Here is a 15,497-nt window from a genome sequence, read left to right as displayed (position 1 = left end):
GAAATGGGCATCGATAAGGACCAGCAGGCCTTCGTGCAAGATGGGAAACTTGGAAGGGTTCTTGCAGTGGTCACTAAAATTAGCCCTAAGAGCTGACATGAGATAGAAAGGGAAAGACATCTTCACACCATGGCATAAATGATTCAAAATAAAAAAGTGGTGACCATACATCCTGGTATAATGACCATCCAAAATAAGGTAATTTATAATTACTTTGAGAAGCTTCTACCAGATAGAGTTAATGACCGCAATGTCATAGTAGTTGGTCGTCTTTTTAACAATTTTGGCCCGCTCTGCCTCCTTCTTGGGGAAATTATGCACAACTTGCTCCATATATACCATGTCTCTATAATACTTCATACCCTCCATAGATAACCTAGTGACTTATGCAATAAGGGCTTCATCAACTAGGACCTTCCGACCATGGAGAACAATCATTCCATCCTTCCAATTTTGAGCAAAATAGTTTGTGACATCTTGATTTTGCCCTTTTAGCCTCTCAATGTAGGGAGTAAACCCCCCTTTCTCCAAAATTTTCCATAGCTTCTTTTCATTCTTCAACTGCACATAGCTAGGCAGCTCAATTCTTTTTCTTGCACCACCCATTTTATCTTGCTCTTCGTTACACTCTCTACAAAGAATTTTTAAAGTTAAAGTAGGACTCCAGAAAATGTTTAAAATTGCCCACAAAGCATGTGAAATAAGTTTGCATCGATTCTCATGTCCTCTTTGGCCACTTGTCTCAAAAAGGAAGGTATTAGTAATTCTAGAAACACTCACAGTTATTATGGAACAAGTTATCATTAAATTTACTCCCCTGACTTTGCTCATGGAACAAATGCATAGAAAACTCCAAGTCCAGCCTATCACCACGGGTCCAACTAAGTTGGGCTTTACACATCACTCCCCTATTGAAAGGAAGTTGACAGCCACTTTGGCTTGTCTATATACATGGAAAACAATACATCTATCAAAGGATTTAATAATATTTGTATCCTTTTTCATCCAAATATCAACATTCCAAGCCAGAGTAGATTTGCCCTTAAGGTAGTTGATAATATTCTTTGAGTCCCCCTAGACACGAACAAGCTTAAATTTGTTCTGTTTAGAAATTTTTGAACCGTGATAAGCTCCTATAGCTTTTGCAACATTATTAGTTTGTTTACCAAGAGGGAGAGCAATAGTAGAAATAAAGTTTCCATAGTGATCCCGTATCACCCCTCCACAGCCAGCTTGACTAGGGTTCCCTCTAGCCACACCATCAAAATTGATTTTTACCCATCCTTGGGGTGGAAAGTTCCAACTAATTTTGTCCCTAGGGTTGACCTTAGGTGTTACCACATGATGACGAAAATCCCAATCCTTGACAACATTGGATTCATACTCCTTAAGGATTCCTCTATGAGAGAGAATATTGGAGCTAACAGACGAGAGATTATCAAAGATGGCTCTAGAAATTTTCTTGAAGACAATATCAGGAAGGAGATGGATATTCCTAAAGATACGATTATTACATTCTTTCCATAAACCCCATGCCATGTGAGGAAACATGAAGGACCATAGCTTTTTTATGAAAGGATTTCTTGAAGGAGGGTTCCATTGGTGAACAAACTCCTTAACAACCCCCGGGAGAGTCTAGCAAAGATCCCATTTCTGAAGCACCAGATCCCAAATCTCATAAGTGTAAGAGCAGTGTAAAAATAGATGATCAACAGATTCAGCCTCTCTCATACACAAGTAGCATCTGTTTGGGATAGAAAAGCCTCTCCTAACAAGATTGTCAGTAGTTAAGATTTTATTAAGAAAGAGGAGCCAAAAAAAACATATTGACCTTAGGAGAAAGGTCCTTGATCCACACCTTAGAACACCAGGACACATGGGGTTCATTACAACCATCCATGGAAGAAACAAAAAACTTCCCATTGGGATTGAATTTTCAAATAAGTTCATCTTCCACACCTTCCTCCAAACCAAAAGAATTTAGGGAAAGCTACAAATGAATGAAAGAAGGATTAATAACAAGAAGATTCACCCACTTACCCTCCTTCCAATAGTTAGCCACCATTAAGCCATAAGAAGCAACACAAAAGATCCCAAAGTAGGATAAAAAACAAGTGAATGATTCTTGATCCAACAATCATCCCAAAATCGGATTCTTCTGCCATTCCCCAGCTTCCAATAGGCTCCCCAACTAGCCACATCCCTAGCCTTGAGGATATTGTTCCAAAGATGAGATCCAGAGGGGATATGAGAAGAACTCAAAAAGTCTTGCAAAGAATGAACATTAGAGAGATATTTATTGTGCCATAAGGTGTTCCATTCCCTTCTACGGTCATAAGACCTCCAAACCTATTTAGCCAAAAGAGCATTATTAAAGGTTTTAATGATTCTAATTCCCAGTCTACCATATCTCCTTGGCTTGCAGACATTCTCCCAAGCAACCAGAGGGATTCTTTTCTTTTCCTCAACCCCAAAGGAATCTTTTCTGAATTTTATCAATAATTTCAACAAATTTAGAAGGAATCTTGAACAAACTCAAGGCATACACTGGGAGGTTGTGAAGAGTAGCTTTAAACAACTGAATCTGTCTTCCTGGCACAAAGCCATTTTGTTGAGGAGAAATTAGAAGAGGAAGAATCTTCAACATCCTTGATGTAAGGACCTTGGAGATAATTGTGTAGAAGGAATTGCACAAACTGATAGGCCTAAAAGCATCCAAAGAATCACCCCTTGCTTCTTAGGGATGAGGACAATGAAAGTAGCATTCAATTCCTTTAGCAGGGATCTATCTCCAAAAAACTCTTTAATAGCATTGGATACATATTTCCCCACCACCTCCCAAAAGTGCTAAAAGAAGAATATAGGAAAGTCATCAGGGCCTAGAGCTTTACTACCATCAAAAGAAAATACAAAACTCCTAATCTCCTCCTTTGAAGGAATGACAGCCAGATTATGATTTTGGTTATTAGATAGGACTTTAGGTATGATATCAACCAACATATTTTGAGCCTCCGGGTCTATTAAAGTATCTTTCTTTAGAAGATCGACAAAGAACTCAATAACAACTCCACTTATTTCATCCTCATTATCAATTCTTCTCCCATTCTTCACAAGGTGGAAAATTCTATTTTCAGCCTTATGTTTAAGGGTAGAGATGTGGAAGAATCTAGTGTTTTTATCACCATCCTTGAGCCATAAGGATCTAGATCTCTGCCTCCAAAAGGTCTCTTCCCGAGCTATAATTTTGTGGTATTTAGACAGAACCTCACTTTCCTTAGCAAAATTATCATTCACATAACCTTCATTTTGGACTTTATCCTAGATCAGGCCCAACTCCTCTTGAAGAGCAGATTTCTGAACAAAGATGTCCCCAAAGACTTCTCTATTCCACTTTTTAACCTTCTCCTTAGCATGCCTTAACTTTTTAGCAACTTGAAACATAGCAGAACCATCCACTTGAACATTCCACCAATCTTTCTCACTACTGGAAAGGTTTGGGTGGGAGAGCCACATTTTCTCAAATATAAAAGGAAACCTCCTTTGCTGGCCGTTCTTAGGGTCAGCCATCAAACATATAGGAAAGTGGTCAGATCCGATTCTAACCATGGAATTAAGGGAATAGACATAATGTTGGATCCACTCAACTGAGATCAAGGCCCTATCAAGCCTAACTTAAATCAGCTCAGCTCCAACATGACGAATAGACCAAGTGAAGGAAACTCCAGATAAATCCAAATCAATAAGACATTGACCATTGATGAAGTCAGCTAAGTCCAGTTTGCTATCACTCTATATCTAAAATCCCCCAAATTTCTCAGATTCCATAAGAGGGGTATTAAAATCCCCCATCACCAACCAAGGAGTATTCGGATAATGACTTCAAAAAGAAAAGCTTTAGCCAAAATTTCCTCCTACAAGCTTTATTATTGGGAGAATACATATTGGATAGGATCCACGAGAACCCATCCCTTGAATGTTTAAACAAAGTAGCCACATGGTTACCATCATGATAGATAGGAGTGCCATGAATAAACTGAGTATTCTAGAGAGTAAAAAATCCCCCAAAAGCCCCATCAGATCTGCTCCCTTAAGATTCACAAAATTTAGAAAACTTAATTTTCTCCACCTTATCTTTTAACATTTTAGTTTCTTGAATAAGTAAAATATTTGGTCTATGATCCCTAGAAATATTATGAATTATGTCCTATTTATGACTACTATTAAGACCTCTAATATTCCAAGAAAGGATCTTCATTTTTTACCAGGAGAATTAAACAGACTATCATGGATCATTTTCTATGATCCATCTACTATGTCCTGCATGCACTCCTTCTCTTTTTGCCACCTGTTAGATTTTCTCCCTGTACTTCGGGGTGGCCTGCAATTTGCCTTCTCTCTGTTGCGACTAGTGACTCCAAGTTTTTACAATGACTTCTTTTTCTTTGGCACCACCTTAGTATAGCTCATTTCTTCATCAAATTTGATTCCCTCCAAACCACTAGCATCATCAACCTTTGAGGCTGCAAGGTGTCCAGAATAACAACATTCTGGTCCAAGTCAGGGAAGTTACAGATAGAGTGTTGTGAAGAAGATTCATCCTCAAGGGTCTTCTTCAGATCACTGAACTCAAGATTAATGAACGATGATCCAATAACTGGAGAAGATTGTCGATCTTTGAAGGTACATTCTTCCATATCCTTGAATCTATTGTGGTTTAGGGGTGAAAGTTCTCCATCCTTCAAATCCTCTACCAATACTTATTCTTCTTCATTTATGGCAACCACATTCTGCTTAGCTATCTCTTCTTCATCCTGAATGGGATCCCCCTTAGAAATAATATTTGGATCTATATCCTTAACCTCAAGGTTTTGATCTTCATGGTTACTCTCTCTATTGTCTTCCTCTTGATCCATTTCTTTCACTTCAATATTTTGGAAAGGTTGAACATTATTTTCCTTATTGGTTTCATGGCACCCATCTAGCCCTTTCTGGTTCACAAAATTACCCTTCTTGTTCTGAGCTTCTATGTCCACAAGTTTGGGTTTCCAGATAGTGGGTCCTTTGTTGGAATCTATCTTAGTATTCTGAGGGGATTTCTTTGCCCAGTGGCCTGTCTTTTTGCACAAGAAGTAGACAAAAGGTAATGATTCAAACTCAATAGTTTGAACTAACGTTCCCAACTTAGACACCAGTTCAAATGATAAAGGAAGATCCTTAGATATAGATACCCCCACACAAATCCTAGCATAGACCATTCTTTTCCCGGCAACCATCATTGGATCAATGGATACAAGTTCCCCAAACACTCTAGCAATGCTCTTGAAAATATCTTCATGCCAATATTCCAGAGGAAGCCCTGGCAACTTGACCCAAACATGAATGGTTTCAAAAAAGGCATCAGACATGTCCATATTCAGACTCCACTTCTTAAGGGTTAAAGAGGACCTCCCCATAATCCAAGGGCCACCACAAAGAATAGTAGGAATATCCTCAGTGCATGAGAACACAAAGGAGAAAAAACTCTAAGGGAGAGTCAAAACCTCAACTTGCCCTTTAATCTTCCACCTCTGACTAACAAAATTCCTCACCAAGTCAATGTTGGGTCTAGGCCCAGAGAACTTTCCAACAAGGGTAAGCACCATGATAGCAATGTTGTGGTCAATCAACTGGTCAGGAATAGACATAGAAACCTTACCGCTAACCTTATCACAACTGACAAACATAGGGGGAAAGGATGACTTTCCAGCCGACTTAACCTCGAATAAATTTACCCAATGATTATTCATGGCACTTGCTAAAAAGGCATGTTCTGTGGCCCCTGTGATAGGCTGGACTACCTGAGAAACCTGTGATGAAGACATATCATGAGGAGAATCCACATGGGGAACCTTGATGGATGCCCATCCCCTAGGTCCACCTATAAAACCCATTTTTGGGTCCCCACCATCTTCATAATTTGCATCTCCTTGGTTGTCCTTAGTGCCAGCAAATCCAAGGGATCTTGAGCCAGTTCCCTGTGAGCCCGGAAGGGACCCGCTAGGGACCATAGAAGCATCACTTGAAACCCTACCCTGAGTGCCATGATGTTATAATTTAGAGGATTGACCGATAGTGTATGTTATTCTTTTTATTGTTGCATGTTTATGTTCATATTTGTTGTGCATTGTTAACTGGTGGATAAAGAATAAGTTTGCAATTTTAATTTTCGGTAGATCATTGATTCACCCCCACCCTCTCAGTGATCCCTGATTCCAACACCACTTTCAATTATTATTGAGGATTCTATTATGCATGGTTGAGAAAGAAGGATTAATACCTTGCTCTTGTTTATGTGTTGGCATCTTGGCATTGGCTTATTGTGCTTATTGCATATGTATGTGGATACTTTCATGTTATTACTATTGGGCCTCCTTGCTGTTATTGAGATTATGTGAATATGTTAAGGTCTTAGAAAATGATTAGGAAGAGTGGACTTCTATGTGATGGTCAGGATCAAGAGAGAATAGGTTGGCAAGAGGTTCCTTGTAAGGATGCTCGAATTCTAGACTACCAGAAACACGTTGGGGGTTTTTCCTTGATTTAAATAAGTGATAACCATGATAATTAATTAGTTGGGTTGGGTTTATATTTCTCACCTAAACAAGATAATGAATTGGTTTTAGTACCCTGCCTCATGGTCCTTGAGTGAAGACTCAAGATGAGCTTAGGAAGACTATGGAGACGGTAAGTCATTCTCCCTTGATTCTTTCAAAGAGAGATGACTCTACATATCTATCAAGGTTTTTTATTATCCCTTCTATATGAGGATAGCATGTAGAGACATGATTGTCAGGGTGTGGCATTGTTCCCTTCTATGTGAGGATAGCATGTGATGACACTCTTTCCCTACATGTGTCCTTATTCCTTATGCCATGGTTTTTGTTATGCCTTTGGGGGTTTATATTCTTTATGATCAGTCATGTGATGTGACTTATCTTATTTCTTTGGTTTATTCTTGGTTGTTGTCCTTGATTTATTGAGTTCTCTTTGGTTGTTAGGTATTTTCCTAAGTCTAGAGAGTGTTTGGGACCTTATGGGAAATTGAAACTCATCTGGTGGATGCTGATGCATCAATAATGGTCTAGGGTTGTCATTGATGGTAACTCTCCTTGGAAATCCTATCTGGTAATCACACATTTTGATATTCAAAGTTATTGTGATCCGGTGATAAACTATTGGTATTTCAAGATAAGCATTGTAGTTTTAGTCCGAAAGCTTTCTGATGATTGAGGTGGTGATATTTCTGTATGGGGTGATAGGGCTGACTTGTGGAAGTAATTTTGACATCATTTGATGGATCCACATATGTTTTGATGATCTGGTTCAACTCGACTCATGATTACATGTTATATTACAAGCCCACTTGATAATTGTTTTGTTTGTGGTTGCGGATATATAAGACCAGTGTAGAAGATATTTTTGATGCATGAGATGGTATGATATGAGCAAGTTGTGATCAATTAATCCTTTTGGCATAGTTTCACGTGCGCATTCTTAATCTGGTAGCTGACTGAGACTAAAAAATAGAGCAGAGTACTAGAGGTGGTACAGTCAGAATTTATGTGCCTAACTAGAACTCATCCAGGAATTGTTTGATGCTATTTTGGAGCTCAACAACTGGAATTCACCATTATAAATAATTTGTAAGGTAGTGAGCCTTCTGAATTATTGTATCTTGAGCTGTAAGCTCTAGGCAGTGTGCCTGAATGCTAGTGCATTCCCCTTTTGTAATATTATTTTTCTACTAGTTATAGTTGAGTAATATGTAGGTTAAAATCCCACCATGGTTTTTCCCATTTGATTTTCCACGTAAAAATCTTGGTGTTACGATATTGTGGTTGATTATCTTTTGATTCCGTGCTTTAATTTCTTGCATATACTTTCAGTGGTTTCAGATAAGTCTGAAAATTTATTTGCCAGTAGATCACTAATTCACCCCCCCTCTCAGTGATCCTTGACTTCAACAATTGGTATCAGAGCCTAGTTCCTCTAGGGAATCCTAACCACTTGAGGAAGTCTATGAGATTGAATCAATGGATTATAATTTGCAGAGACAACTTTGTGTGGCACTTGAGGATCTTGATGCACCAAGAAATGAGATAAGCTCCTTAAAGAGAAACCTAAATGTAGGTGAAGAATTCATTAATTATTTGAAGATCGGGTCAACACTTCAAGAGACAAGAGGAAAGAGATGATGGACAAGGTAAAGGAGAAAGAAGATCAAACCATGGAAAATCAGGACAAAGCTAATGAGTGTGAGAAGGTTGCTAGAGAGAATGTTGTATTGAAGAATGAGATGCAATCCATTATGATGAAGATGACTAAGGAGATTGAAAATTGAAAGAAGAATGAAGAGATTTTGACTCAATCATTGAAGGACTAAGAAGATGAATGCTTCAGGCTTTCTTATGAGAATGATTAGTTGAAGCTTGAGTTGACACAATCAAGGAATAATGGTCAAGAACTTGAGAGACGGATTGTTTCCATAAGAGATGAACTTGCTACTGCAAATGAATACAAAGATAAATTCAATGATAGCTTAGAAAGGCTTGATGAGATGTTGGAAAGTCAGAGATATGGAAAGGACACGTGAGGACTTGGCTATAAGAAGGGAGAATCCTCCAGATCTAGACAAGGAAATACAAAACCTAATCATAAAAAGAGCAAGAATCCTTCGGTAAGACAACCTAATGCTCATTTATTTAATGGTAGATGTTTTACTTGCAATAAATTTGGTCGTATGGAAAATCAATGTAGAAGTAGGATGAATAATGAAATGAATAATTTGAACAATGGTCCTACCTTTACCGATTAGTGTTTCATATGCAATAATTTTAGTCACAAGTCAAACATGTGCAGAGAAGTAGTGAACAATTTTTAGAATAAGAGATGTTGTGCTTGTGGGATGTTTGGACATATCTCTAACCAGTGCAGGATGAGACCAAATTAGATGAATTTCAGACCTATGTAGAGAAGTGTTGTTTGCCATGCATGCAACAAAACTGGTCACATTGCAAAACATTATAGAAGCAAGAATAATGCTCCAATAAACAAAGACAAATCAAATGACAAAGGAAAAGTGAAAGTAGAAGAGAACAAAGACAAGCGTGAGAAGATGTGGGTTAGATAAGATGAATCCAAGGTGGATAGGGGATCTGCACTTGAATCTAGTGCAGGATCTTCATCTGGTAACTAAGGCTTTTGGCCTTAGGGGGTGGCATTTTCATACAAAATCTTGCAGAACCCCCTGGAGACATTTGTGATCGATCAAGGTTGATTGCAGATGTTTGAGATGATTATCTAGAATTCTTCATATCAATATTTGAATCCAATTGAATGGCTTATGCTGAACATGGCATCCATTTGATACTTATCAGTGCATTTATGTCAACTTAAAATTAGGGTTTTCAAAGTTAAAAAGGGCGAATATGAATCATTTCTTACATTGTGAGTGAAGAGTTTAAGCAGTACAGTGAGGCAAACCAGTTTCAAAGGCGATCAAAAGATTGAGGTGATCTGACAAAGGTTATTGTGCATCTGTCAGGAACAAAAGGTATTTACAAAAGCATATTTTGAAACCTAAATTTATCGAAATGACATCTTCTTTTGTTAATACACCTTTGGTAGTTGAGGTTTATGAAAGAGAAAGACCTCATTTCAAGAAACATCAATTTAAGTCGGTAGAGGATGATCCAAATGGTGCTTTCTCATCCATACCATATGGAGTTCTGCATGTTGATGATGTGAGAGCCTATATTCACTGCAACATTGAGAAGACCGGAAATGAGGTGATCTGTCGTGCCCAAAACTTTAGGGCACAAAAACGGAACAACAAAATTTTTTTTTTTTGACGTCATGAACTCGCTATAGATCCTAATACATAACGACTGTATTTAAAGTTTTGTCTTATCTAGGATGTAATTAACTTACTTACTAAGGTTAAGTTAAATAACCAACTCGAACGAGTGACTTGATTGGTGAAGATTAATTTGCATTGCCGATTAGTTAGCTAGCTCCATTACCTAAGACAAGTTGTCGCTAATTAAATCAAGGAATAATTGGTTACCTTAAGGTATTAAATCATTCCCAATCCATATAAGGATAATGCTATTGATTAATTGATACACCTGCGAAATTATTATATACATCCAACTGATGAGGGTTCGAATTACTACAATGTCGTTTGTCCACTAAAACCGACAATAAGCTAAGGCCAATTCTAATTTTCCCTAACTTCTTAATTTGTCGATTAAATTAAATTTGGCCCAAGCTTACCCCCAAGGGTTTATGGTCCATAAAATTGGTTCTACAAATTCCCCTTTTTAAATTTTCCTAATACCCCAAATATAATTAGGGAAGTCTATTGATTAATTAATTAAATTAATCGAGTTGATGTATGGTGTTTCCGATTTTGATAACCCCTTCATTCTTAAATCCCCTTTTTTTAAAATTTCAAATCTCCTAAGGAGTAAATGGACGTATAATAATCCTATCATTAATTAACCCCATTTCATATATTAAAACCAAGTTTAAAACTCCAATCTAAATGGTCATATAAAAGAAAATCCCATTATTGAATTGCCCCCAAAATATATATATATTAAAATCAATGTTTAAAAATCCCCATTTAAATTCCTTATATATATATATATATATAAATTCATATATATATATTTTTAAATACTAACCCTCATTATAATTTCAAAATTAATTTTAGTGTTTCAAATCTAAATCTCCTATATATATATATATATATAAAAATATATATATATATATATATATATATATATCTAATTACCTAAAATGCTAACCCTAACCCGAAATTGGGTTAGGGTTGCTCTTTTTTTTTTTATATTTTACCTCTTACCTTATTTCCTCTTTACCATTTTATACCCTAACCCGAATGGGTTAGGGTTTTATATTACCCCTTTTTCTTTGTTTGCTTTCTTTCTTTTTTTTGAGTTGTAACTGCAGGTACGGAGGCGGAGGGTTTCATGCGGGGAGAGCGGAGGTTTTCGCAGGGGTTCGGGCGCCGCTGTGCATACGCACAGTGGCGGCAGCGCCACCCACTGTGTGTACACACAGTGGCGGACGGCATAGCCGCCGCCCACTGTGTATACACACAGTGGCGGGCGCCGTTCACTGTGCGTAGCACAGTGGCGGCCGCGACCGCCCACTGTGTTACACACAGTGCGGTGCCCTTCGGCGCCGCCCACTGTGTGTAGCACAGTGGTTCGGCCGTGGCCGTCCACTGTGTTGCACACAGTGGCCCGCGAGACTTTGCTTCCCTTTTTTTTTGCAACATTTTTAATAAGTTTCGTGGGTTGATAAAAATGGTATAAGATGTAGTTTTTTTTTGAATTTCCAATGTATATTATGTATATTATATATATATATATATATATATATATATATAATATGCATAGTATCGTTTATGAATATGTAGATATTTTCTTCTACAGGCATCCACAGAGCATGACTTTAGATTGCAGAATATATATATATATATATATATATATATATATATATATATATATATATATATATATATATATATATATATATATATATATATATATATATATATATATATATATATATATATATATATATATATGATTAAAGGGTTTATTCTGCATTATATTTTATATGTTTGAAACAGAGGTGCACAAGTTCAAAATGCATCCTTTATTTTGTTGTTACAGGGGTATGCACATTACAGGAAGCTTATATGTATATATATACTTTATATCTATATAGGTATATATTTTCAATATATATACTTATATACATATAGAGATATATATGACTAAATGTTGAAGTAATAGGGTTAAAACCCTTATATTGATCTGAGGTTTTTAACCATCTACATTCCGTTTTAAGTCTTCTAACAGCATTTAGAATAGATCTATTTATTTCTTTCTTTTATTTAAACTTGCTACAGAAATAAAATAGTTCTGGTTTTCTTTTAACAGTCATAAAATAACAAAATCTAAACTATGCAAGTAAATAGTGAGAAATAAAAAAAACAATACTAGTTCACTCTTTTTTTTTTAAAAACAGTCATAAAATTACAGAATTTACACTATGCAAGTAAATAATAACCCTACTGCATTTCTTTTTCTTTTCCTTACTAATGCAGTAAATAAACTAATGAATAGTAAATAAGGAATCCTAATGCATTTTTCTGTTACTTTTCTTTAATATTGCAGTAACTAAACATGTTACAGACCAAATTTAAATGTAGTCTTCTACAACACAATAGGCATCAAAATATAATAAAAATTTACATTACTTTCCAGAATGATAAGTTACAATAGCCCAAATATGAAAATGGGTAGAATTTCTAAACAGTCATCTTTCTCTAATCTTTACACAGAAAATAAAAATTACATTTATTCAAATAGAAACAGAATCATTTTAAGTCCTATATTTACATCTGCACTTTCTCTTCTTTTTTTTTCTCTTTTTTTTTGCATTAAAATAAAAATAAGAATTCTGAATAGAAGTCTGCAACACATCAATCTGCAACTCCTAATCTTTTTCCCAAGCCACCTGCAAGTAAATTTTAGGACTGTGACCATGGGATGCTCACCTCCCAGCCTAGGCTTACCAGAAGCCACCCCCGAGCTAGGAGAATCAAGGCATAGACGGGTTACAACCAAGCAATACAACATAACAATAGGGAAAACACACAACACATACACTTTCCCATCCCAAGCTACACTATCACCACATTTGTGGAGATAAATCTATGGGTGGAAGTGGACCAAGTACCATTGGGGAGACTGCAGCCAAAAATATAACACAAGCCACCTCATGGCAACACAAAATACCCAACAGAATTCATCTCATACACCTTATGCCCCCCCAAGGGCTCAAAGCCATTTCTCTCCCCTTATGACCCCCAAATGCATACACAAGGCTATGCAGCAAGGGTCACAAAGGACACCCTTGAGATCACTCTCCTTAAGGAGAGCCTCTCACCCAAGGCTGTCATGCTTCTTCCACCCCAAGATCATCCTACTCTCCCAAGAGTAGAAGATCTTGGACACTCCCAAAGCAAGAACACAAAACAGAAAAAGAAACATAGGAAAGAACTACACATTATTTTCTTCAATCAACATTATACATACACACTTTCTTTACAAGCATTTCTTTCCTTCAACAAAACAACATAACTAAGATAAACAGCATGAACAAGAGGAGATAACAACCAACCTTATTCTGCCAATAGGTATGCTAAACTTAGTTGGAGATGAGCTGCCCAATCCACACAACTTTCTGCAAATCCTTGGCCCCCAAATTCCTCTAATTCCTAAAACTGGTTTTCTCTTCTCTTTTTTTTTTCAAGTTTTTTCAAAAATCTCCAAGAATGGAGAGTGGGTGATTAACTCACTAAGCTTCCATTCTTAGCCTAAGAAGGCCTCTCTCACTCCTTCCAACCTCTTGGATAGAGTGAGTGATCTCCCATTGGGTTGGTCTTCCCTAGGTCTTACACACTCCCTAACCTAGGTGCCTAGAGAAGGGAAATGGAATGGGGAAGAGGGATTACTATCTCCAAGAAGGTTCTCCTTCCAAGGATGGCACTCCTATAGATGGAATTCGTCCATCTTGGGAAAACCACTTTTTTGGGTGGTTAAACAAGTCCTAAGGGAAAGACACATGGCCAATTTTGGCCTTCACTCATAGGTACCCCATGAGGCCTAATAGAAAAGCTCTAAAATTGACTCTAGGAGTTGATTTGACCTTCAGAAAGTCCACCTGAAGTTAACCTACGGGTCAACTCTGAGTTGACCTTCCTTGTGGCTCTCTAACCTAGATTTCTTGGTTCCTTCAAGGATAATTAGGGGATATAACCATTAACAAAAATAAAACTTTCAAAAAGGTGACATGACAATTGCCAACACAACATACTACATAGGTGTCAAGTGACACTACAAAATAATTCCACATCACAATAACCACATGGCAATTGTCCCTTAAACAATTTAATCAATCAAATAAATACAAATTACACTCATGCAACATTTTACATTTACGAATAAAATACAGTACATACGGGGTGTTGTCTCTCCAAATAGACAACCCCTAGTTTTACTAACGCACATTGGCCTAGGCTTGATTCTCCCTAATATTTCCATGGTCACATGGATATTTTCCTGCACATCTCAATTTAAACATTAGTACTTCCCAAATAGCCTCATATAAAATATAAAATCACATAATCAGAATACAATACATTCATTCTACAAAGACTTGACATTATGAAATATAATTTGTCACAATTCAAAGCAATTTCCTCATAATCCTCAAAATTTGATCCATCTACAATATATGCAAACATTTTCCAAACATTATATCTAATCCTGAAATTCAGATAATAACCTGCATCATCACAACATTACCCTAATCTAGAATCATATAATATTCTATAATCCACAAGGCATAGAAATGAAGCATCCACATATATCAATGTTACCAAAATCGCGGAATCATGAAAAGTTCTATATCCATAGTGTGTCCAAACTAGTATCCAAAATAGTTCCAAAATGAAAATAACTGAAGAGATAGGATGGGTTGGGGTAGGGCCTCACACCCTCCCCCTCTAGGTATGAACGTCCTCCTGGAGTTCATCAAAAAGATGAGGGTACTGTGATCTCATACGTGCTGTATCCTCCCATGAAGCTGTAACCTCATCATAGCAATCCCACTGGACCCTAACCTGGTCCAGCTCTCGACCTCGAAGGGCCAACGTCCGGCGTGCCAAAATGCGAATGGGCTCCAAGGCTAACTGCCCGTCCGACTCCACCTGCAAGGCATCCCAATCTAAAATATGAGACTCATCATAGATATATTTTCTCAAAACTGACACATGAAACACATCGTGGATGCGTGACAGGCTAGGTGGCAAAGCTAGGCGATAAGCAACTGGTCCTATCCTCTCAAGGATCTCGAAGGGTCCAACAAAGCGAGGTGCGAGCTTAGAACCCTTTCCATAGCGGATTGGACTCTTATGCGGTCGCACTCTCAGAAAAACTCTGTCCCCAACCATGTAACTCCGGTCTATCCTCTTTGCATCTGCATATTTCTTCTGCCTATCCTGTGCCTCTCTAAGGCGCTGTCTAATCAAAGTTACCTGTTGCTCCATATCACGGACCAACTCAGGGCCTATGGCCACTCTGTCCTCAATACGATCCCAACTCAAAGGTGTCCTGCATGGTCTGCCGTACAAGGCCTGAAAGGGTGGCATCCCCAAAGAAGTGTGATGCCCATTATTATAGGCAAATTCTACTAAATGTAGGTACTCCTCCCATCGGGTCTGATGATCCATGACGTACATGCGTAGCATATCCTCTAACACCTGGTTAACCCACTCTGTCTGACCATCTGTCTCTGGATGATAGGCTGTGCTAAAGTTGAGCTTGGTGCCCAACGCTGTCTGTAATGCCTTCCAA

The sequence above is a fragment of the Cryptomeria japonica genome, chromosome 1 (genome assembly GCF_030272615.1).
Source record: "Cryptomeria japonica chromosome 1, Sugi_1.0, whole genome shotgun sequence".
NCBI lineage: Eukaryota > Viridiplantae > Streptophyta > Pinopsida > Cupressales > Cupressaceae > Cryptomeria > Cryptomeria japonica.
Note: the sequence above shows the minus strand (reverse complement) of the source record.